Raw genomic sequence first — 24,544 nt, forward strand, 5'->3', positions numbered from 1 at the left:
AAAATACTGTGTGGTGGCATTGCTATTTGCATATCATTATTCTGTTTTAAAGAGAAGCTGAGGCAGCTCCGCTGAGCTGGAGCCTGGAAAGGAATCACAAGGGAAAAGCATCTGTTTGCTGCAGTGCAAACGGCGCAGCATCCATCCAGGTCTGTTACGGGGCTGAGCCCGGGCATGTGTGGACTGCTATCAATCGTGTGGCTGTGTCTTCTGCTGTCAGTCCATGAGTATAAAGAGCAGAAAGGAAATCTAAACAGCTGTAATCCATTTTCCCTAGGCTGCACTTCAGCCTTTCTCTGTACACATACCTTTCGTACACTAGCAGGTGATCACTGCTTATGTAGAAAGAATTAAGCATGGCTGGCCCTTTTCTCTAAACATTTTCCTCAGGGTGAGTGATGCAGCAGAGAACGCAATGTAAAAGACAAAGCCTCCTGCAGCACTTAGGCTCGATTACATTGCTGCAGTCTCAGTGCCACGTGCCACTGAGGAGCAACCAGTACCTGTCAAAGGATCCAAGTCTGATTCTCCTTCCTTGACATTTTGGAAACTAGCGCTTTGAGCACTGGGCAACACTAAGTCCTGTGTCTGTGGACCTGGGGGGACCTGCTGGGTGCAAACAGCAGCGTGCAGTGCTGGCTCACTAAGCACTGGGCTCCCTATGGAGACAAGGACAGGACAGGCACTCCCTGTCAGGTAGGGCACAAGGGAAGGGCTGAGGATCCAGCCCTGGGAACGGAACCTTTGCTTCTGTCTGCAGCAGAGCATATCCCTGAAAAGTGCCATCCCAGTCTATATCCATCCTTTTCTTCAGTCTGGAGGGCCCTTTCTACTCTGATTAACCCAAGACCTCCTCTAGTACCTAACAACCGGCTATATGATGCCTGTCAATGACCTTCAGGGTAAAGGCCTTGACTTTTCCAAGTGCTTCTGACCCTGTTCAGGAGAGAAAATAAAGTGTCCAGCTTTCCAAAACTCTTCAGCTGAGATATCAGTTGGTGGCAGACTTTAAAGGAAAAAAAAAAAAGAAGGAAAAAAAAGCAGGACTGCCAGTCTCAGGGAAGCACTGGCGATGCTAAATGCGTTAGTTGAAACAGCCGCAAGATGATCTGTTCTAGCAGCTGTGTTGTGCACAGCAGGAAGTCCTGACAAGATTAGAGGCTCCAAGACCTATCCACAACATACAGGGACCTGTTGATGGTAAAAGAGCATCTGTGGGTGCTGTTGATGCCTGAAATCACAACAAAAAGCAAACTTCTGCCTCTGGTAAACACTGTCTCTATGTGAGAAATGCAGTTTTATCCTCCTGCCTGGATGAATGGTCTAATTAAAGCAGTCCAGCATTGGTGAAGTGTCCTGAACCAATGCGGAATTAGTGTGGGACTAGTGTCCAGTCTTCCTGTGGGGCATCTCACAGAATCATAGAATGATTAGGGTTGGAGAAGATCTCTAAGATCATCTAGCCCACCCATCCACCTATTTCCAATATTGCCCACTATGTCCTTCGGTACTACATCTGCCCTTTCCTTGAACACCTCCAGGGATGGTGACTCCACCACCTCTCTGGGTAGCCTGTTCCAATGCCCCACCACTTTTTTAAGAATAAATGTTTCCTAATATCTGAACTGAACTTCCCCTGGTGTAACTTGAGGCCATTCCCTCTTGTCCTATCACTGTTACCCAGGAGAAGAGGTTGACCCCCACCTCACTACAAACTCCTTATGGGTCATTGAAGAGAGCGATAAGGTCTCCCCTGAGCCTCCTCTTCTCCAGACTGAACAATCCCAGCTCCCTCAGCCGCTCCCCATCAAATTTGCGCTCCAGACCCTTCACAGCTTTGTTGCCCTTCTCTGGACGCGCTGCATGTCCTCAGTGTCTTTCTTGCAGTGAGGGGTGCAAAACTGAACACAGCACTCGAGGTGTGGCCTCACCAGCGCTGAGTACAAGGGGAGGATCACCTCCCTGCTCCTGCTGGCTGCGCTATTGCTGATACAAGGCAGGATGCTGCTGCCCTTCTTGGCCACCTGGGCACACTGCTGGATCGTGTTCAGCTGAGCATTGACCAACACCCGCGGTTCCTTTTCTCATGCCAGACTGAAGGACCAAACCTTGCGGTAGATTCAGCTCTGGGGCTCTTTTCCCCTTCATATGCCTGTTGCCCTCAGAAACCACCCTGGCTTTACTCATGTCCTGTGCTTTATGGTGCAAGAATGGCAGCCACCGGTTGCTTTGCCTTGTGCGTGCTCCAAGAAATAACACAGCTTTGCTGCAAGCCAGCAGTATCCAGCTCCAGCAGAGCTAAGAACAGAATCTGGTCTCCTGGCATATACACTCCCATTACAGTTGATTGTAAGTCTCAAGTGTATGCAGGGCTGTAGCACTTTCACCAGCAGGCACAGTCCCAAAGGTTCTGAACTGGGTGAGTGGTGCAGGAGTGGTAGCAGCAGTAAGTCCTGGAAACAATCCACTTATCATCGAGTAAATGTAAGGCGGCAAATCAGGTCTGAGATCAATCCAGGAAAAACAAACAACTGAGGAAAATATATGAGAGCAGTTATGCCTACAGCATATATAAAGCCAGGAGAGATTAACCAATGGTGAAGTGAAATGGAGGTTCCTGGGCCCATGGGAAGATGATGTGGGTCCCAGGTGAGGCTGGTTAAGGTGATTAAGGCCCATGGATGCCCTCACGGCCCTGACACAGAGCTGAAAATGGCTCTTGGGTACAGTGACTTCCTCTCCTCTGTCTTGCAATGTACAATCACAAACACCTAAAGTGGAGCATAAGAGCAGATCATGCCTAGAGTCAAAATTCTCTGTGTTTTTGCAGTCTCAAAGAGTGTATGGTTTAGGAACTACCTGAGCCAAGTGTAGCATCTGTGTCCTGGTGGATTTGTCTTCCTTGAACCCATGTAGTCTTTTCTGTCCAGCATCCACCACATCCTGACGTGGGCGGTTCTGCAGCTTCATTGCCCATTCTGAATGTGTCGAATCTGCCACCTGTTTTCTTCTTTTGAGCCTGCCGAACTTTTGTATCAGAGGAGGCAGTGGTTAGTTATCTCTGTTAATTTCTCCCATATCATCTCAAACCACTTAAATCATGTCAACAGGCATAGGATGGTGGAAGGCAGCAAAGTGTGTACTCTGATCACTGCAGTCAGTCAGCATGGAGGGCTTTGGTAGAAGACTGCATCTGCTCTCTTCCTTTGAAACAGCTGATTTTGGAATTTGATGATGAAGAGGAAGAAAGATGGAGGTACCCAGGCAGATACTTCTCTCTAGTCTTGAAACTGCTAGACTCTTTCAGAGAAAAGGAAGCTACTGGTGCTGTGAAACCACAACATCTCTTGCCCTATCCTAGGCTGGCTGGTTGCCAGGCCTGTGAGGCAGATCAAATCCCATCACATCTCACTGCTTGCTGTGACCTGATGCTGAAAAACGCAGTTTTTCTGTCCATGTCTTTACCTGCTACTTATCTCCTGAACCAGCCTTTGGGAATTCAGTTTGAAACGGGGATCTTCAGCTGTGCTCCACTCTCCTTCGCAGAGATGAGTATTTTTTAATAATGTATTTATTTATTGAAGTCAGAGCTTTTGGAAAACAGCCCCTACTGTCCCCAAAATGCTGCTTGAGAGGTTATGGAGATACAAACAGTGAGAGTGTGGTCTCTGTTTTAAATGACTCAGGAGCAGGCTGCACCTCTCTGCTTTCTCTCTGCCTTTTTGTTCTTTAAATTTTATTCTTCAACTCTTGATGGAGCCCTGGAGATAATTCCTTCAGACAGCCAGTCCCCAGCAGCTTAGAGGAATACTACTGCCTGCACAAGAGCAGCTGGACCCCCTCTGCATGCCCACGGGGCTAAAATGCACTGATTATTTCACTGGAGAAGGTGGAAGGGGAGCGATTCACTGTGCCTGCCCAGCCTCAGCACACAGAACAGCTTAACCCCTGCACTGCTGCACCTCCTGCTCTGCTCTTGTTCTGGCCAGTGTGTGTGCACCTTGGGACAAACCCAGGTGCTGCATGAATGCCACCACTTCTGTAAGAAGAATTGGTAGGACAAAAAGAGATTAGTAATGACAAGACTGTAGCAGATACAATGAAAGGTGGTACCAAACAGCAAGGGAGAATGTAGCATTGAAAGCATGAAGCATCTGCAATTAATTATCTAAGGGAGAGAGCAGAGAGGAGCTGTGGCAGGATCCCCACAGGGTGAGGGATACCCGTGCTGCTGTAGCACGTGCCACAGAAACCATCCTTTAAAGGTGGTCCCTGGATCATTCAGCCCTCAGTTTGCAGGAATGCGAGTGCAGGTTCTCCAAAATGCTCTCTGGTGGTTTGCAAGCAGACTTGGGAGCCGCATGTAGTGTCCCCTTCTGAATCACTCTAGCTCTTGCTCTCAAATACTCCCATTTGCACCTGTCAATATGTGAATGGAGTGAGTCTGATCTGAGTCCAGAGAGCTCTTCAGTGTATCCCAAGCAAGGAAATATTTGCAAAGGGTGGCTTTCCACCCCTCTGTACAGCCTCCACTGTTTGTCCTTGAGCCCAAAGTGCAGGCTTCTCTGCTGGGCACAGCCACATCCAGGACAGGAGGCGATGCACTGCAGATACCTCAGCAGCCTGTGCTGCTCCTCCCTTGCTTGCAGCACTGCTGAGCAGCATCACCATGAGGGAGCTCTGAGCTGAGCTGTCACGAGGAGAACGGGAAGCTGTGGGGAGAGAGGGATGCATGGGGGACATCTGCTGTTGGTATGTTGCGGAGGGGGAAGAAAGCAAAGTTCAGGAGGAGAAATGTTGCCTTGTGGTAGTACCCCAGTAAGGAAGGGGGAAGAGGGAAGCCTGTCCCTTCCCAAAGGGAAATTTCAGCATCTCTCACTCTGCTGTCTTTTATCAGGAGTCCATTGCACCCCTTGGGAACTGTTTAATCATCTTTGGACTGGACTTATGTCAGCAGGAATCAGCAAAGGATGACAGGTGAGGTGGGAAATGCCAGCAAACCAGTGATGCCCTTTCCTGACCAATCCTTCCTTTTTGCTTTGAAGCCAAGTCTCTGCTGCCCTTACATGGTGTGGGATTTTTTGTCCATAAATACCCGTTGTCTCTCCCCAAATCCCACCTCAGAAAAACAAACCTTAGGGCATTCTCCAGGAGACCTCCTCTCTCACAGCAGTTTGTGAGCCACCACACTTACATAAGGCTTGGCATTTTTCCCCTTCTGCCTCGCATTTCCTTCTCACACTCTCTAAAATCTTGCAGACTCATTTATTTTCTCTCTTGCATGCCCTTGGCAGACGCTTCCCTGCTCTCTATGTGTCTGAGGGCTGAGCAGACCCTGCATTCACCTGTCCTGCACTGGCACTCCTGGCAGTGCCAAGTGAACCTTTTCTGTCTGCGGCGTAACCAAGGCCATATTTGCAAACCCGCACTGGTGTAGTGCGGGATGTCTGATTCATTCATGTATCATTCAGTGATAGGGCCTTTAATTCAACCAGTGGAGTCCTGCAATGATGAATCAGTCTCCAACTGACAGAGATGGACTGCAAACTCAAGTGTAAGATGTGAATTTGTTAGGACCAGGTACTTTATATGTATATAAAGGGTTATTATTTCCCACGGTCACATTTAAAGGAAGAGAAGGCATGTTGCCATTTTTTGTAGTAGTGAAAAAATGAGAACAAGATGTAGGTTTGAAGGTCTGGGCTTTTCTAGACAGGAAGCTATCTTGCCTCTTAAATCTCGTGTGTAAACACAGAACAGACTGCAATGAAAGAACCCGTATGTTTCTCTATACATTATTCGCCCATGAGGAGCCTCTGTTTATGTAGGGATTTCCAGCAGTCAGTTGCCCTTCCTAATCCAGCAGCCGACGCTGCAGTCCAAGCTGCGTTGAATGTCTGTTGCTGTGGCTGTTTCCATCAATGAAAGCTCCCTGCCTTAAGAAGGGCAGTGAGTACCTGTAACGCAGCACTAAGAGGAATGGTTCCAGGAGCAACTGATTACACCTGAGATTACACCTAACAAAACCCTGCAGGCTCGAGATCATAGGAAATCCAGGAATCTGTGACCTTGGACAATTTGCACATTTCTCTGTCAACTGATGCTAAATCCATGTTCGTGAATAGCAAAGAAGGAAGAAGCTGGCTGACAAAGGGTGAGTTTGACGGTATTGCTGGAGCCCTTCAAGCCCTTCTGTTCTCCTTTGGCAGCCACTTCAGTCCAGCCCTGAGGGGGAGACGTTGCTAGCTGAGTTGGAACATGGTTTTTTTGCATTGCTGCTGACTTAGCTCACCTGCAAGGTGAATTCTGAACCTGACCTACCAGTTAATGTTTCCTTCAATGTCTGGGGAGACAGAGGATGGGGGCAGACCTTTTGTCACCCCCAAATCAGAAGAAACACTTTGAAAGGTTCACTTGGAAATTGAAATGTTCGTAGGGTAGAGGTCAAACTGTCAGCTATCTTACACTTGAATAATCCCATATGGATTGGCACTGGCAGGAGCCAGCAACCTCTAGTACATATAGGCATGCCACATTATGCATCAGAAATGCACGGCCATGCATGAATATTGCCAGAGTCAGGCAGAAACAGCTGCAAAAACAGCACCAGGTTTGGATGGATTATAAAGTGACCTCATGGACTGAGGCGTACAATGGCATTCATACCAACGGTTGCTTCCCATGGGGCTGCTGAGGTGTGGGAGCAGCATCTGGTTGCACTGCCTGGAGGTACAGGGGAGCCCAATCTGGGCTGAAGTTGCTGCTTTTTGTTCAGGTCTGTGGAAGGGCCTCTGTGCCTTTTTACTTCCCTTTCAGATATGCTCACTTGCCTAATGCTGCTGTTTCTGATTGATCACAAGCATCACATGTACTAGCTCAATGCTAAGCATTCTGAAATATGAAGTGCTTCTTTCACCGTAAAATAAAGCTCCCTGATGGTTACTGGGGGTTACATGATGCAACCTGACTTGTTCTGACTCTTTTACACTAAGGATCATAGAATCATAGAATGGTTTGGGTTGGAAGGGACCTTTAAAATCATCTAGTTCCAACCCCCCTGCTACAGGCAGGGACACATCCCTCTAGAGCAGAGAGGTAAATCATGAATCTGTATTACTACTGGTGGGTGACAGCTGAGATATTTAAATACTTCTTGATGAAGGAGCTGGAAACCCATACCCCCAAAGCCCAATTGCATGACTACAAAGTAGCTAGAGTTGAAAATGCTGCAGATGAGTCAGGCCCAAAGCAGCGGGGTTAATTTCCACAAGCTCCTCTCCTGCCATTCCTCCTCCCTTATATGTAAGGCTCCTGAGTGCTTTGATGGGAGTTATTCTGATTCCCTTTTGTTGTATAAGGGTATAGGCTTTGTGGCTCCTCTTCCTCAGTGGTGGCACTACTGAGATCCCTTCTCCTTATAGACTCAGCTCATAGGAACTCAGCATCACAGCATACGACGTTTCTGTCCCACAGGCCTCAAATGTACTGTCGGAGGATTACAAGTTTACTCCCTGAGGAAGCCAGAGCAACAAATATATAGGGAATAAATGGTGTGTGCATGTGATCATTCTTAGAGAGTACATGACTAGCAGCATGCACATGGGAGAAATGGAGATATGTGAAAAACATTACCAACGTGTCTAGGGGAGCACATGTACACCTCCCTATTCAGACAGGTAACCCTCGGTGCATGCAGTGACGTACAGCTCCAATGAAACTTAATGTGAACCAAGAAAAAAAAAAGCAGGTTGGCTATGCAAACCATTGGCAAAGTGAAACCAGTGTGAAAGCCCAGCTGGAAAAATATGGCCAATAACAATTTTAATTCTTATGTGATGAGCAATGTCTGCTGGCACCTAGCAAGCTGTCGACGTCAAGCTAGCAGAAGTCAGAGAGGAGGCTGAATAATGCCAGGCTCTGCAGTGACGTCAGCAGGTGATAATTCTGCAGCCTGAAAGTAGTTCCCAAAACGACTTACTTAAGATAATAAGTCACCCTTTTTGGTGCTCAGTGGGTGGGCGACTGTGAAGCTGGTCTTGGCAGTGGGGAATGCTGCCCAGTTATGCAGTGTGACTGAGATCCCAGGGTACAGTCAGCTGAATGGAGAATTATTCAGCAATCGGTTAGTTTAGGTTTATCTGGCCATCCATGGTGACAGACTGTTTTTGTTGGCAAATAGACTCTACAGCCCTTTTAAAACGCTTTGTTACTAAGTGTGCTAATCAGCTGGACTCCAAGGCTCCAAGCTGAATGAGGATCTTGCTGTGGAAATTCTTTGCCTTGGAAATCTTATGGTATAAAGGGGTGAGATAGTGAGCAGATGGGGGAAGCATAGAGAGCTGGGGCACAGTGAGGTGGCTCCAATACACTTTGTTGTGTTTGTACTGCGTGCTCATTCTCTGAGAACCAGGCATGCTGGAGGTATCTTTAACTGGCAGCTGGAGTCTCTGATCCCTTTGAAATGCTTGGCATGAAAGGTGAGTGGAAGATTACAAAAGTGGTCTGCAGCAGTGTTGGGAACTAATCTCAGATCCACTGAGTTTTGTATTGGTGTAGTGGGTACAAGTTAAACCATTTTGCTAATATCTGGAAACATTACAGTGTTTACTGTGGCCGCTGTATAGGCAAAGTCATCCATGGGCCCGAGGAGGCCACAAACAATTCCAGAAACCTTATATGTAGGCAGTTACACTCACACGTACCACAGAGCAGAGCTACTTGACTGAATTTGATTCCAAGTCCTGTGCATCGCTCGGTGTGTCATGTGATAGGTATTGGTATCTACTGTATCCTCTTCTCTCATGACATAAAATTACATGCAAATTCAGCATTGCACTATTTCAGCACTTCTGGGGCTGCAAGAAACATGGCATGGTAAAGGTACACAGAGGAAAACAGCGGCCAGGCTGGACTGGAGGTTGTGGGAATCTCGCCACTGGGTTTCCATCACTCTGCCCCTCCCAGTGCTCTCAAGGTGAAGGTAGCCTTCATAAGGAAAAAAGGAGAAACCTCCAGAGTCAAAACTACATCGTACTGGATTTATGCCCAGAACTGCCCTATTATGCTGCTTTCAAAAGATAAGTGTATAGCAGCTGGTTGAGGTTTTATAATAGATCGCCACTGAAGCACACCTGCTGCTCCTGCAGCCATGTAAAGGAATGGACATCACTGGAGTAAGCACAGGATCTGAGCAATACCTTTCTTTGTGGAAGATACCCAGTGAGCCCAGTGTTTTACTTGCCTCTTGCAGAAGCTGTAGCCCTTTCAAAGGGAAACCTGTGACCCATGGTAGTGATGTATGAACATGATCTCTGATAGGGACTTATTTCTTTGAAGGGCGCTAGCTCTCTCTCACAGAACCTCCAGCTTTCATTTCCCCTTCTGCACTCTAGTCTATTAAAATAACCAGAGATCATACGCAACGACAGGTAAGTTTAAAAACTACTAAAGATGGTTTGTGATCTGTTAAAAATCTGCGGAGTTTTACCTAGCATTTTTGGTAACTGTGCAAGCTGTGTGAAGTATTTTCTAACTTGCTTGGTCTGCTTAAGATCTGACGTAGCTTGAGTGATGTAGTGAAAAACAATTGCTGCACTTAGTCATTAATGAATGGAGGGCCATATATCTCACTCATTTCTGTTAATACAACAACATAATAATAATATAATTATATAATGTCTAAGACAGGGGAGATGTAGGTTAGACATTAGGAGGAAGTTTTTCACTCAGAGGGTGGTGATGTGCTGGAACAGGTTGCCCAAGGAGGTTGTGGATGCCCCATCCCTGGAGGCATTCAAGGCCAGGCTGGACGTGGCTCTGGGCAGCCTGGTCTAGTGGTTGGCAACCCTGCACACAGCAGGGGGGTTGAAACTCGATGATCTTTGAGGTCCTTTTCAACACAGGCCATTCTGTTATTCTGAGATTCTATGAATATGCTGCCAGCATAGATAGATATTTTCAGTATGTTATGTTGTTATTCAGTGCATTGTGCACCACTCCAGGTCTGTAAGGACTGCACCCAGTGCCGCCTTAATTCAAACAGCATGCTGAAAGCCTCGGATTGAGTGGAACTAAGGACCTCGTGCAGTGTCGGTGGTTTGTTCGCATTGTTTTCTATGCCAACAGCTGTGAACATTTTGTATGGACAGAATTAGCGATGAAACTTCTGATGCTCGAGTTCTTTCTGATGGCCAAAAGATCAGAGAAGTGGCATTTGTCCACGTTGCTTCATACTGACAGAGAAAAGAAGCCTGTGAGTATATTTGTTTGCTTAAGGGTTTTTCTTTCCTGATGTGATTATGTATTTTTTTTCTGTGCTTTTGCAATACCAGAGATGTCAAGTCCTCTTGTATTTCTCAGTGTTGATGGAATACTTGGAAGGTACCTAAGTGGAGACTAATGTACAGATATATCTCCGTACTCTGAATACGATTGCTGGTTGCCAGCCTTGAATAATTCCCAGATTCCTCTTTTTGTGCTCTCCCTATAGACGACTCTAGGGTGTACAGACCTTTGATATGGTTCCCAAGCCAGTAGCACCACCTGCTCCCGCCTCACCTGCTGCTCTTTGTCTCTTGGCATGAAATGCCTGGCTAAGGTTACTGGCCCCAAGGACCTAACAGCTGCTGAACTGGATTATTATTTGCAAGAAAAGGAGCTAGGGAAATAGACTAGTCACTTACTTGGTGGGTTGTTTTTTTTTCCCCTTTAAGTAGGGAAAAGTCATGAGGACGAAAGGAAAGAAAAGAGGCTTTGTTTGAATTGCTGGTTTTGTGTCCCATCCCTTCATCCCTTTAGAGTAATCAATCTATACAGCTTCTGCCAGCCCAAAGCTTGTTCTTAGTACCTGATAAAAAAGAGTTTTTCTTCTATGCCAACAGAGAATACAGCTGACTACAGTTAGTCAACATTCTTCATAAAAACAGGAATAGAACACGCCATAGCATTTTATTATGGACCTTGGCTATGTTGTATGTAGAAGACAAAGTCACATCAATCCTCACTCTTCCCTTGTTAACCCACCCCAATGTTGTATTAGCTGTTTTTGCTAAGACTTTTGGAAGGCTCTTTGTGTTTGTGTTCAGCTTGTATTTTATCACATTCATCATATCCCCGTCCAAGAGACAAACTGTGCCTTTCTCTCCTCTATTTCAAACCTCCTCTTGTCAGCTTGGAACAAAACTCTTTATTTCATGGTGTTTGTCCTTCCACATGGTTGTATTAGAACGCATTTTGATTGAGTGGGTTTATGGCTAAGTAATCCAGATCCTGCCACACGACTGATGGCGGCAGATACTCCCCTGTAGTCTGTAAGACATTTTGCAAGACCTCAGCTGGAAGTATGGCACTGCTCCTAGGCACAACTGTTGGACAGTAGAACATGATTCTTATTATCTGCATCCTTTTTTCCTCTCTATCCTCTTCCATCTTCCTTAAAACAGAATTAATCTGAGTACCACAGTGTTCTTGTGAGACTTGGCGGAGCTGCTGTGAGAATACTTCTTAGGGAACCATTCAACAGCTTCTGCTTAAACTCTTGTTGCCTCTCTCCTCCCCATACTTGAAGACTCTTACTTCTCTCTTTAGTGGTTTCCCTCTCGCCTCTAGTATGTACCCTTTGAGCAAGCCAATGGCATTGCTGAAGAGTGAACCTGTTCAAAAGAGTTTCCACACTTCTGATTTAGGACAGAGAGATTACAGAAAGGGTCAGCACAGGTGGGAAGGGCTGCTGCAGGGGTCAGTGGTCTCCAAAGTATGGTGCGGATACCCCAGGAGGCGCACAAGACGATCCACTGGGGTGCAGGAAGAAAATATTAGAACATCAGGTGTACATGGATATAATGTATAAACAGATAAATATACATATTTTGGGGAGGAGCGCATGCTCAATTTTTTTTACTCATAGCAGCGTGCAACCAAAATGTTTAGAGATAACTGGTCTACATTACCATAACAGACCTCCCCTTCAGGCTGGCAGGGGTTTGGGGCTGGAATGGTAGAGCTAAAACCCTCCAGGCAAGGAGCCAATAGGACCAGCAATTTCAAGCCCAGTTTAAACCTGGATATAAACAGAAAGAGCTCAGAGACAGGAGGGCCCCACATGAATAAAGAAATGACAAGGGAGAGAGATTGGACGGTCTGGTTTCTGCATGTATGCAAACTGCATTAGAGGGCTGGACAAGCAGAACAAGTAGGGTTGACATGATTCAGTGTTTGCCAAGCAGTTGTTGTTTTCTGTTCTGAAGTGAGGCTGTGATGTCCTCAGCACAGAGGCTAACAGATGGTGATTTCTGTTATAGCCAGTGTGTATTTAGGACTGTCTTCAAGTATAAGAATGTACATTTTACTATCATGTAGGAAGCGAAACTTAGACTGCGTGTAAAGGGCAACAGATATTTTGTCCGTTAACATAGACACTTGCAAACTTTGTAGTTTGCTGCTGTGTTAGGCAGTGCTTCAGAATTCTCTTTCAGTGTCTCATCTTAAAGAAAATAAAGCACGTGAAGCGAAGAAGGCAAATATTTGCACTTTGCTGATTTAGGAACACAGATGTCTTATTATTTGAGAGGGAGTCTGTTTGTTTTTCCCCCTAGTGCTGTCTAGAGGTGTGATTTCAGGGTAGGAGAAGAACAGGAGTGACCCTGGCAGGGCAGGAGGGGTGGAGGCCCCGAAGTTGCCCTTCATCACCTCTGCTCCTTGGCTCTCTACATCAGCAGCTCTTCCTGCCTCTCTCTGCGTTACGTGTGTGTTTCGCTGTCTCCGTATTGCCATCTACCGGTGAGACTGCCAAGAGGCCACCGGGGGTGACTAACCTCCTCCAGTTGAGGGAGGCTCAGCCCCAGCGTGAAGCACAGTACGCTGCGGGGCACGTTTCCCACCGGCAGACGCTAGCAGGAGGGCCAGTGCCCCTCGGCTGTAGATGTGAGGTGGCACATGCATGGCTTGAACGTTGTTGTTCTTTTTCTGCGGTGAGGCTGAGTGTGGAAGAGAACATGGAAGAAAGGTACTCTGAGTGAGTGCTGGTGTTGGGGCATTTAGGGATTGAGTTCAGCTCTGCCCCTCCTTTGGTTTTATTCTGCTGTCATCAAAGTGGTGTGAGGGCTGGCTTCTATCAAAGATGCTAATTTTGGCTGACATGACTGCTGCAGGTTAATCAAGCAGAAAAAAAAAACGAAAAAAAAAAAAAAAAGCAATGAAGGGAAGAAGCTTTAACCCTTCCCTGTTTCCTCACAGGCTCTTGAAAAGGGAGCCGGTCCCTGAGACACCCTTGGATGTGTAAGTGCCCCTCCTTGTCTGCCTGGTTTCCAGTCAGGCCTGCTCCCCAGGGGTGTTTGTGCAACCACCTTCTACCGCCCCACTCCTTCTTTGACTCTTTTAGCAGCCCTGGGATTTCCTACATGGAGTCTGGGAAATCAACAGAGCTCTGGCAGGCCAGAGAGAAACGTCTGTTGGGGCACCTGGCATGGCCCCCATAATTGCTTCCTCCTGCTGCCCTTTCCCCTGCCAGCCCCAGGGTAGTTTCCGGATCTCTCCTTGACTGGGAAATATCCCCCACGTGGCAGGGGAAAATCCACAATCAGCTCAGTTAATGTTAAACAGATTATTTCCCAAACAATCGCCAGAAAGTATGTTACTGGTTAACCACCCTCTCTTGTGCTGGCAGTACCTGATTTCAGCAGCAGAATAAAGGCACTGCACAGTGCTGTTCTCCATCTTCTGCTGGCACTGCACTGCCTCCCATTTAAAAAGAAGTAGGCGTTGGTCTGTATCATTAGAGCAGCTACCCCATTCTTCCTCCACTGTTCAGACTGGGTGTGATTTGTTTGGGTTGCTTTTTTCATTTATTTTTAAATAGCAATACAAAGGAAAAAAAGAAACCCTAAAAACTACAGACTCTGTAGGCTTGTTAATACAGTGTCTCTTTCAACAAAGAAAAGCCTTAGAGCTTGTCTGAATTCAGTCAAAAGGTTTATTTTAAAATAACTTTTTTTTTTTTAGCACCACAAAACACACCTATGCTCCACGCTGAGTTAATTTGTACAGATTTCTGCTCACGTCATTTCTTAATATAAAAATGATAAAGCCAGGGGTGGAAAGATGGTGGTAAGAATGGCGTCTTGTAAAAATGCCACTAGACGTGAGGCTGGCAGCACTGCCAGGCATTGCTGGAATAATCTTTGTGTCTTTGAGTTATGTAAGCAGCTGCAGTGTCTTCATTCTGTGCCTGTCTAAGGCCAGAACACTGGTGGTTCAATGGATGCTACTGTTAAGGAAAGGAGCAGAGAGAAAACAATTCAAAATTCATCAGCAGACGCATTGTCTGCACACACTTAGACTGGAAAAAGCAAAGCCTCTGCGGTACTGTTCGCAGAGCATTCAGTCAGCACCAGCTTCAGCAGCACAAAATCCTCAGGTGTTCTTGGCGTAGGATTAAGATCCTGTTTTGTGGTGCGAGGAGGAGGTTTGAAGCAGGAAACACTTTTTCACTTGAATACGTTACACTCCAAATCAGGTGACGTGCAAAGTCTGCTATTTGATTGGAGAGAGAGCTTGATTCCTTCTCACGGCTCTCCTCTTCAAGCAGGACAAACCCACCTTTTAAAACAAAGGATCTAGGCTTAAATTCCAGGTTATTACTTTTAAGCACTCTTTAATCCCTTCAAGTCAAACTTCTCTCAAGAGGGCTCTAGGCAAGGGTGGGATTTGGTGACTACTCTCATTACTTTGTTTCTCCTTCTGGCTGGTGCCTCCCTGTTCTCTGCCACCCCTCTCAGTAACTCACTTTTCTTACTGTTTGGATTTTTGCTTACGTTGCTCTTCCAGCCTTGCTTTCTGAAGGGATTGCCTCTTCCCCGAAACACCCTTTGCATCAGCTTGGGCTGTCCTTCAACAAAGTGCATAGCTAGTTCATAGCATTCTGGCATGACTCAGAAGTCCTTATGGATGAGCTAAACACAGCAGAGCAGAAACCAGGTCAACAGCAGTTCTCATGAAAACTTAGCTATATCCCTGTCATGGCACTTCTGTTCTACTTCCATGTATGGCCACAGCAATCCCAGAAAGAGAGGTGGGATCCTAGTGTGGACAAGGCAGGCTGTATTGATTGGTCACGTTTTACTTTCCTTTATGGAGAATTCATCAGTTAACACATTGAAAATGTGCCCCTTCTCCTTTTCCGCTGCCATTAGTAAAGTCAAAGCCTGTCTGCTTTGGGCTGGCATGCCTTGGGTGAGCCATTCATTTGTACTCAGCTAAGAGATTTTCCAGGTTGCAGTGCGGTAGCAGGGTAATGTAATGGGACTATAGTTAGAAACTTCTGCCTTATGCCACAGCCCAAAGGCTGTGCTGGAAAAACAAAACACCGGGCATTGCGGGCTCCCTGGGCCTCATTGTAAGTTTGTGGGCACCCCATTTCTGCCCTACCTCTTGCATAGTCCCTGGCTATCCTAAGCCCAGGCTTCCTCTGCCCTTGGCCCATATTTTCATCTCTATCAAAGGCGATGAGCCTCACAAGGAACTGCATGTGGAAGCAATGCTAGTCAGTGCCGAGAATGCTAGTTGGCTACTGCATGTTACAGCAAATTGTGCCACGTGTCAAGTTCAATACATGTCTAATAATGCACTGCTAGAAATATCTTCCATGCTGCTTCTGAGCTGCGAGGAGTTAATGCATGCTTTCACTTGTGCTTCAGGGATTGCCATGGCTTCAGAAAGGCAGGACTTCTGGCAGAGCATGAGATCCATTTTTCATGATGAAGCTGCAGTAACGTGATGCCAGTGGGACAACTCTGAGTTTGAACATAACTGGAGCATCCTGATGGGTCGTGAGTAATGTTATATCCATAGTTCAGTGAATGCACAGAGCCAATCTTTTTTAGCTGTCTGCACATATTTAATTCCTTATAATAACTCAAAATGCAATCATTTTGACGCTCTGTCACTGTGACCAATTCTTTAATTAGGTTAACATTGCTACAAACATGGCACTACATGAGAATCTTGGCTTTAAAACAAGCTTATGAAGAGCATTTGGAATTTTAATTATGGAATTTGACTTTTAGGGGACTGCTTGCAGCGGATGGAAACCCCTGTGCTCGGATAGGAGGGGGTTAGCTCACTGAAATTGCAATTTGCTTATCTGCATTTTCACCTGTAGGGATACTTGTTACGTATTTTCACATTTCCCTGCAAACACCAAATCCACTTTAAAATGATAGTCAAGATTCTCATTCCTCTTGATTGAGGAAGCCAGAAGGTTCTGAAAAGACTCAGTTGCAAGAGCTGGCAAGACTCACAATTTGGTGGGACTGAAATCAGGGCAGTGCAAGATGCAACATCAGAAAGGAACTCCAAAGCATCAGTATGGGCTTTTTTCCCCCCCACTCACAATGTGATTTTCATTAGTCATTTATTCAGCCCAGCAGATGCCAACATGAAAACTATGCAAAGAGCAAATCTCTTCCTCCAAGTGTAAATATTTACAGATTATATTCAATGGTATTTAGGACTCTGCAAACATATTGTCAACAGTTCTATCCAGACTCTTCCCTAATTGCTGCCTGAGAGTTGGCAGAGGCACGTCCTCTGTGCAAACATAGTTATGAGGAAAAAAATAAAAAATGATAGCAGGCTAAATAAGTTCTTGGATTAATTTGACTGGAGTTACACCAGAAGGGAATATGGCCCACAACAGGTTAAACTCTGGCACAAGTGCTTTTACATACCACACACATTGTTGGAGGGGTGGTCCTCATGCCCCTAAGGGACAGCTCTTCCCCTGCAGACCATGGGTCTGCCTCAGCACTGCACTAAAAGGGCCATAGCATACGGCAGGCAGGTTTAATCTTCCACACGTTTGAAGGGACGTAATTCTACCTCTTCTTAGATGTAATAAGTAATGCATGACTATTTTTTGTATTGTCTCACCTGGATAAGTTTATTTGAGTAATTCAGAAAAGCAAACATTCCTGATCCCAATCACCATCTGTTCTGAAAAAAAAAAAAAAAGAATATTTTTATTTCTTAAACACGGAACTGCCCTTTGTTCGCTAGCTCAGTCAGTGCACAACCCTGAATGGGTTAATGTCTGGGATATTACTTGACTGTATTGGAGCCACGTCTGCTTAAACTAAGATCCTAAAGTCTTCCTTCCTGCACCTCTAGCCCAATCCCCTCTGATAGCATTTCATTGCATCCCATAATCTCTGCTCTCCTGACAACCTGTAATAAATACAAACCAACAGAAAAATCAGGAGTGGCTTAGCCCTCATTTATATTCTGTGAAAACTTGTTATTGCCAGCATGTCTTAGCACCCCAGCTTTTCACAAGGGGCACATAGAGTTGCAAAGATCTTTAAACACCTTTCAAAACGATGTCCTCTGGGATCCTCAGAGGAAACAGCCTGAGCAGCAAACATGCCCTGTGCATCGCAGGGTGAGCAGGGGCACGCTCATGATACGACATTCTCTTTGTTTGCTTTTCTTTAGTACCTGTATTTTCCTATTCCACATCTGGGCTTCTCCGTATGCTTTTTTTTTTTTTCCTCTGAGACCATTTCTTTGAGAAATGTTCTTGTTCCCCACTACACCAACCCTAGAGGCTATGAGCTGTCCTGCTTTCGCCCCATCATTGTGCTTGGTCCTGTCAGATAATATGTTCTACAGCGCACAGTCCTTCCCCCCAGTTTCAGCTGTCTCTTCTAATTCTCCTGGATAGCTGAGCTTCTTCCTTCCTTCCTCCTTCCCTGGAAAGGAGGGGAAGGAATTTTTCAGTATATGTCAGTATCTTACATGGAAGATGGAATAATCTGGCTGTACACAATAGATGCAGGCAGACATGCTTTAAATTGAGTCCTTAATGTGGAGCGCTAATCAGCTCTGCATTTTGTCTGGTTTTAGTTATCTGATGGATAAGGGTATCAACTCCTTCTCCTTGTTGCTCACTTATAAAAGAAAATGTGTTCTAAAATTACATCAGAACGTGTGAATGATTTCAGCATCAGTTTCACTTACGGCAATTAGCAGCTGAAATCCTAATATGATCTGAGGTAGCAAAGGCTCCTTCTTCAGCTGATCAATGTCACAAACACTGTACAAAGCACACTGCAATATGGACTGTACACAATGCTATCCCCTGCACCACTTTTTGAAGGCACTGCAATCTGAAAACAACCTGAAGGGGCTGAATGCAGGAGGGAGACAGCGTGCTTGCTCTAAATCGAGCAACTATAGCTTAGAGATAAGTTCTGCTCATGCCACGTCCTGGTGCCGGCTGCACGCTGCAGCGCTGCTCACACACTGCTTATATACGTATCTGTGCATGCACAGGCACGCTGCAGTGCACAGCTCTGCTGCTGCTGCTAGGGTTTGCCCTAATACACACCAGAGCAGCCTAAAAATGGCAAAACAACCATCAAGGCACTGACTTATGCCCTTTGTTTCAGTGTTAATCAGCTTTCCCTATACCCGGATTACAGCAGAGTATGTGTGCTGCTCACAGCTGTGGGTTACACGGAGCTGCTAGCCTGAGCAGCATTTAGCTCTTGCATTTAGAAGTAATTGCAGAAATCTGCGGACGAGTAACCTAGCCACTTCTCCTACACTCAGCACCAAACCGCCCGTGCCGGGCGCTGGCAGCCACCTGCCACCCGCCACACCCCCTGCCACCATCACTTCCGCAGGCGCGTGGCTCTCTCCCCTCGTTGTTTCCGGGGTGAGCCGCTCCGCCTGCGCACCCGGAGGCTCCTCCCCGCCGCGGCCGGAGGGGGCGTGGCGAAAAGGAAGGGGGCGTGGTCAGAGCGAGAGGGGGCGGGGCTGCGTGCCGGCGGGCCAATGGGAAGAGAAGAGGGGCGGGAGCAGATGCGGTAGTGGGGCGGGGTGCGGCCGAGGCATGTGGCGGGGCGCAGCGGTGCGGGGCCGTGGTCCTTCCCCGCGGGGGCCGCGCTGGCGCCGGGTATGCGGCCGCCTCCGCCGGGGTAAGCGTCTCTTCCGGTCCGGTGCCGGGTTCCTGGGCCTGGCGGAGCGAACCGCGGGCGGCAGTGGGACAGCTGGGGAGGGCCGGTGTTGGGTGGCTCGTCGTGCGGGGCTGGAGGTAACGCGACGCGCGTGCGGAGCGGGGAGCTGCTGGGGTGGTCGCGGGAGATGCGGCCCTGCTTTAGTGGAGGGCTGGGAGCGACCTCCGGCCCCTGCGTTCGGGGAGCGGGCTGCTGCCACGGGTTGGTGCGCTGGGACCTCGCGCACAGACCTAACTGTGTTCTGGAGGAGCTCGGGAGCGGCGGTGCTTTCTTGGTAACCTCTCTTCGTCCTGTGTCGCTCCCAAGCGCTACCCAGCGGTTCCTCCGGTTGACCCATAGACCATCTCCGACCTGCGGTGGCGATGGCACTTGCATGAGGTTGGAGAGATGCGCCCACCAGACGCGTCCTGTCTGAATAAATAACGTGGGCTTTGTGGAACTGAGATCACCTTTGTAGGCGGTGTTCCACTTTGGTGTTGCAGTGGAAACTTTTATCTCCTCATACCTTAGAGGAAGGTTCTCAGCAGGCTTATCTGTCCCCTGGGCAATGCCGTGGTGCAGGTGGAAGGCACTGAGCTCCCAGTGCAGCATCCTAGGGGCTGAGGTCTGGGCATCCCCTAGCTGCTCTCTGCTGTCTCCCAAACTTTGTCTTGTAGGATTGGTCAAGACTAAACCTGTCTCGGTGTCTTTTTGTGTAGGGTTGGTGGGTGCCCATACGTTGGCTGACCCAGTCCCTTGGTCATGCAGCAGCTCTGTTTCCGAACCAGCTGAGTTACTTGTCTGCTTATCGAAGGTGCACCACGGAAACACCGACCCTCCCTGCCTGAGCTAACCTGCGGCCTTGCTGAGCCAGGTGAACTCCCTGATAGCGAGCACCCTGTGCCCTTTAGATCTCAGAGGCTTGTGGGTGGTTGGCAGCGGGGCTATAAGATGTGTGTTGATGCAGTGTCTCTCTCAAAAGCACGTGTTATTTCTGTATTAATCTCATTCATTCACCATAATTATCTGCTATTATTTAATATATTAAATTTTTAATTAATATTTTTAATATTTTAATTTATTTTAATTTATTTTAATTAATAATTTAATTTTAATTAATAATTATTATTTAATATATTATTATGGATATTAGTGCAGTCCATCACAGTGTAATGGGTGGTTTAGAAGGGATCTCTCCTTATTTATTAGCTTTCAAGTCTATAGTCAATCAGTGCACTTGCACTGTTTGCACACCTGCTTGGTTCTTGTTGAAATACATCATATACATTTATATGCACAGATCCTTTTTGTATTTTCCTGGGGAAGAGGTTTGGACTATGTGCCCCTTAACTTGTCGTTGCAGGCATCTTTGGTTCTTGTTCTGGTTGTAAATTCCCTGCTGGATTTGTAAAACCATCTGCTGGAAAGCAGACTTTGCATCTGGTTATCTGCTAATGAAATTCTACTTGGAACCTCTGTGCAACCCACAGCCTCAGCCTTCCAAAGTCTCCTGGTGCAGACTTTTCAAAGGCGATAAAAGTTAATTTGAGAGCAAAATTTCAAGCTTCAGTGATGAAAACTGTCTATGCTGAAGGCCTGATAATGTATTTAAAAATCTCTCACTGTGTATCCTGGATTATTGGGCAAGTGCCCCTTTAAATGTAATAGCTTTCTTCTTCTGTGGTGGGTGATGAAGTTTTCAGGGGAAGATGTTGCAGGCACGTTAGAGATGTTTGTTTTAAGCGGTGTGTGCAGGAAATGTCCAGAACTGCCTCACGAATCTCTGAAGAATGGATTGGTTTGGGAGTAGGTTTTTGCCTCCCTTGGTCTCTGGTAGGCCCGTAGGAAACTATTTTTAGTATTTGGTCCCGCTGCCATCTCCCTGTGCTCTGGTGTGTAGCATTAAGCGAACACGTTCTGTGTAGCGTCATTCACACTTCAACCAGTTTCATAAATGGAAAATACCAGAAAGCAAACCCAGCAAGAGTTCATGCCAGTGTGTTTAAAGTGAGAAATGATGGGGAGCGTGGAAGTAGGAGGAATGAACCTGTTACCTGCTGTGTGCTCGCACACTGGAGGAGCAGGTGTGTTGCGGGCTTGGAGCAGTGCTGTGCATAGTGTTAAGTCTTTGGTGTTCCCTGCACAGGCACACTCCAGCCCTTCTGCTCTGACCTGCTGCTGGGTTGGACGTGTGCTGTCATGGCTGGACCCCACACATGAGCATGTTCAGCCAATGCGCTGTTTTAATTCATCCTTCCCCTTGAGCTGTTACTTGAGGTTTGGTACAAACTCCTAACACTGAGAGCGATTATGCAATGGGAAAGCTGAAGGAGGAAGCAGTAGATCTTCAGCTTGCGGCAAGTTACTACAGCTGCTGTACAGAGCATTGGCAGCCCTTGCCAGCTGACTGCCTGACCTTTGAAGGGCTTCTATCAAGACCAGGTGACTTTTTGGAGGGGATGTTCATCCCGTTAACAGGTACCTGGCACAAAGTTCATTTCTGTGGTAGGTGAGAGAACCCCTGTTCTGCACAGTGATTGCTGGATGGAGTTCCGTGGCTTGTGCTGCGCTGGAAGCCAGACTGTGTGTTCTTAGCTTGGAGAGGTCCCAGCTCATTCTGCAGGTGTAACCCTTCATGATAGCCACCCTGCTACTGATACCCTGCAGTTTCAGATCGAGGATGGCTCCCAAAGGGCTGCTGGGCTTGTTGGCTGGAAAGCCAAGAAGTCCTCCAAGGTTAACTGTGTGATATTCCTCGAGCCTGTTCTGGACTGCATGGAATTAACAAGCATTTCATGCTTTCTTTCTTCCTATCAGTCCTGTTGCTTTGGACTGAGGTTACCATTCCTGTTCTGTGAATGAGATTTGGAGGAATCGGTGAAGCTTGTGAGTTTGACAGCTGGGGTGTAGGGATGCTGCTGGCACCACGGGCATGGTAGCGATGCTGGAAATGAGTGCTGGCAGAAGCTAGCTCAGTGCTTAGGAAATGTCACTCACAGCTCCTCCAGCTCTTGGCTGCTGGCACTCCAAGAATGCTGCCTCACAGGTGTGTCCTGTTGTGCCTGCGACAGGGTATCCCCTCCTGGGTCAAGTGCTGTCTTCTTCCAGTGGAGTCCCTCCTGTGGGGGTGGAAGATGATGGCTCTGCTCTGGTGTTACTCTGGGTATCCCTGTGATGAGGCCTCCTCCAGTCCATTTTGAATGTCAGTCAGGGTAGGTGCCAGAAGTCCTGGCAGCCTTCCGCTACCTGTGGTGGCTTTGTTTTTCTCTGTTCTTGTGGGGTTTGCCTCTGTGATCTGGTTTTGAATTTTGGCACTGAGAAATGGAGGTGTTGCTGCACTGACACAGCTGCTGCTGAGTGTCACCAGGTGGGACTGTTGGGTCACCTTGACAGGGAGGATATCTGTGTACAAATGCTATATTTCTTCTTCTCTGTGCCCTCTTCACAGCCATTACTGCTTCTTCTAAGGATAACCCTCTTCTCTGCCTGCAAGGTGGATGCTCACTGGAGTGAGTCATCAGCGTGACAAGCCTTGCTGAGTCCTTTAGATAGATTGCTGTATGGTGCAAAGCATAACTGGGAACATTTGCCTGGCTTGGTATATGGGAGATGCATCCTTGCACTAGTAGAGAGGATGAACTGGGGAAGGAAGGCATTGGGATTGCCTTCCTGAAGCACCGGGAAGATGTTGCTCAGCGTGGAGAACTGCTTGGGCAGTAGATCTTCAGCACATACTTCAGACAGAGAAGGTCCAAGGGTTTAAAATTTGCTTTAAATAATAATGATAGAGGTTAGAGAAGAACAATTTGGTGAAATGGATGAATGTTCTCATTAAATTGTGTGTGTATATTTGTATTAGATTTATATTTCTTGGGCATGGGGAGGATTTGCACTGCTTTAAATAAATCTGGCTTTAAATCCACTTTCTTAAACTCCGAATACAACTTGTATGTGAAGACCAGGCTGAAATCTCATTAATTTTAATAGGATTAAGCATGTTCTTTAGCTGAGTCGTCTTCTCTATCTTTCTTTGTTTGGCTTCTCTGTATTAAATAGCAGGATAAACCTCTGTGCTCTACCATTTCTTTGGGAAAATGCTTTGACAGTCTCAGGGGAGTGGTTGCATCAATCATATTTTACACTTCTTTTTTTTTTTTTCTTGTGCTTTCTGCTGTAGTCCTTACTGTACGCGGGCTTTTACTGTCTTTTGCTTCTGCTAAAGGCCTGAGAACTCTCGACAGCAAGTCACAGTTAGAAGTGTTTGTATAGTTTCTACCCTCGGTATGGTTTGTTTTATTCCCACTCCATCTAGACAAATCTGAAACTGCAGTGAAACAAGTCCTTTAGGAGTGGGAACTGTGACCAGTTCCCCTTACAGCTATAGGCATGCTATTCGGCCTTCCCTGCTCCACCTTCTCTTCCCTGCTCCTGCTCCACCCCATGAGATAAGGGATGACCAATCCATCCCACCTCCCCTGTGCTCTTTCGAACTGATGCCGTGTTGGTTGTGAGCTGACCTGTGTTACGAAGATGACCTTTCTGTATGTGTTTCAGTAAAGCTGTGTCTGGAAAACATTTACATTATCTGCTCCTTTTTTTGCTGGCATAGTTACACGCCTCCCTTCTCTGACAGGGTAGCATCTGGACTTTGTTTCAAGTCAACATAGGAACCTGAGAGCCTATTGGAAAACGCCATGGAAAAACTCTCTAATTTCTCACCCAACAACAAACAGGAGGGGGGCTTATTTAGCAAACAGAGGATGAGGCTTTCTGATTGTTGAGGAATTTCCAATGATAAGTTAAAATTCCCTGCATCGGAGCAAAGAGCATCCCCATTTCTTCCCTAGATCTCTGCTAGCAGTCTTCTGGTTTCTGGTCTAATTGCTAACTTAACAAACAAAGTATTGCTGTAAACTTTTTTTTTAATACTTTTCTCAGTGGTGCTGATCCAGGACTTTTCTTTCCTCACTCTTCTCTTAGGTTATCATGTCCTTTTTTTTCTGTTCTGAAACAGTGTCTCAGCTGATCTAGAAAAATGATGTTGTCTCGAGGATCTCTCAGTAGCTTCTCTGACTCTTCATCTGTGTTTCTGTCATTCTTTGACCTGAAGAAGCTTAATAAAGGAGCAGTGTGCTTCCCTGTCCTTTCTCCTTTGTAACATTTTAAACTTTTTTAGTTCACATGTAATGAATAGCTTCGAAGATTTCTTAGATATGAGAGACAATTTCCTGTTACAAAAGCTGTGCTAACTCTTCCTGAAGCCTTGAAGCCAGATGTAATTACTTTTGGCGTTGATTTTCATCTTTGTTGTTCTGGTCTATGACAGTGCTTGTAACGAGAGACCTACAATTTGTCTTTGCCATGTAGATACGGCAAGATCTGTGTATTCTGGCTGTGGTGACCATCTCTGAGATGCCAGACTGCTGGAGTAGGCATGTGCTGTGGCTGAAAGCACGCTTTTGCCAGTGTCTGGGGTATATGTGTCTCAGGTGAGTGTATTTTGGGCAGTGAACCCAGGAGAACTTGTCTAGCATGGTTTATGCCGAGTTGTT

The 24,544-nt window shown here is 46.7% G+C and overlaps 1 protein-coding gene across 8 annotated transcripts in view; it reads left to right on the top strand.

The window, feature by feature from the left end:
• C6H11orf24 (chromosome 6 C11orf24 homolog) overlaps positions 1–24,544 on the top strand; it is an 89,460-nt gene that overhangs the window by 48,620 nt on the left and 16,296 nt on the right. The window contains exons 3-4 of one of the 8 annotated variants that reach the window (XM_021401785.1): positions 4,898–4,977; positions 15,693–15,824. The gene's annotated coding sequence lies outside the window, so the exon portion shown is untranslated. The other 7 variants (XM_021401783.1, XM_021401779.1, XM_021401780.1 and 4 more) reach the window with 7 other exon arrangements.

Source organism: Numida meleagris, chromosome 6 (assembly GCF_002078875.1).
Source record: "Numida meleagris isolate 19003 breed g44 Domestic line chromosome 6, NumMel1.0, whole genome shotgun sequence".
Taxonomy (NCBI): Eukaryota; Metazoa; Chordata; class Aves; order Galliformes; family Numididae; genus Numida; species Numida meleagris.